Below are 1253 nucleotides of genomic sequence, written 5' to 3'. Positions count from 1 at the left end.
GTTACAGGATTTTCATTTTCCCAATATCGAATCTTTCTATACATGAACAGGAAACATTTTTCCATTGGGTTACATCTGTTATAGTTTTGTGGTTTTTTTTTTTTCTTATTAAACTTGTTTTAATGGGTCTCAAAATTCTGTGACAAATTTTTTGTCAAGTTGTTTCCATTTAAAACTACTGATTTTAAAAACTATTAACTTAAAACTGCCACACGAAAAAGAAAACAAATGATCCACAAAACATTCCTTTTTTCTGAAGATTTTACGATGCATTGTTACCATTAACCAGTCTTTTACTGTTAAACTTAAATGGCGAATTGAGACAAACAGTTCTGAGATCATTCTTCCACCACTGATTCATTTAGCTTTCTGAGCAGACTTGGTGACCTCGTCAGCTCCAGCAGCCTTCTTGTCCACTGCTTTGATGACATCTACAACAACAGTCTGCCTCATGTCTCGGACGGCAAAACGGCCCAGAAGAGGGTAGTCAGAGAAGCGCTCCACACACATGGGTTTGCCAGGAATCATATCAACAATGTCAGCATCACCAGACTTCAGGAATTTGGGGCCATCTTCCAGCTTCTTACTTCTTACTTCCAGCTTCTTAATGGCGACTGATCTTCTCTTTGAGCTCAGCAAACTTGCAAATTATGTGATCGGTGTGAAAATCCAGCACAGGCGCATAATCAGCACTGATTCGGCCAGGGTGGTTTGAGGTGATCACCTGAGCAGTGAAGTTAGCTGCTTCCATGGGTGGGTCATTTTTGCTGTCACCAGCCACGCTGCCACATCGAACATCTTTCACAGAGACGTTCTTAATATTGAAACCAACATTGATTGTTACCAGGCAGAGCTTCACTCAAAGCTTCATGATGCATTTCAACAAACTTTATTTCAGTGGTAACGTTGACTGGGGCAAATGTGACCACCATGCCAGGCTTGAGAACACCAGTCTCCATTCTGCCCACAGGGACGGTACCAATACCACCAATCTTGTAGACATCCTGGAGAGGCAGACGCAGGGGCTTACCAGTTGGACGAGTTGGTGGCAGGATGTAATTCAAAGCTTCAAGCAGCGTAGTCCCACTGGCACTGCCATCTTTCCGGGTGACTTTCCATCCCTTGAACCAAGGCATATTAGCACTTGGCTCCAGCATGTTGTCACCATTCCAACCAGAAATTAGCACAAAGGCTACTGTGTCAGGGTTGTAGGCAATTTTCTTGATGTAGGTGCTAACTTCCTTAATGATTTC

General features: G+C 42.7%; 1 pseudogene; it reads right to left on the bottom strand.

The window, feature by feature from the left end:
- Positions 1-357: 357 nt before the first annotated feature.
- LOC102864765 lies at positions 358-1250 on the bottom strand (annotated as a pseudogene).
- Positions 1251-1253: the final 3 nt, after the last annotated feature.

The sequence above is a fragment of the Elephantulus edwardii genome, unplaced genomic scaffold (genome assembly GCF_000299155.1).
Source record: "Elephantulus edwardii isolate Elephantulus edwardi_28Jun2011 unplaced genomic scaffold, EleEdw1.0 scaffold00002, whole genome shotgun sequence".
Taxonomy (NCBI): Eukaryota; Metazoa; Chordata; class Mammalia; order Macroscelidea; family Macroscelididae; genus Elephantulus; species Elephantulus edwardii.
The sequence above is the reverse complement of the archived record's forward strand: the minus strand, read 5'-3'. Positions and strand labels throughout refer to the sequence as shown.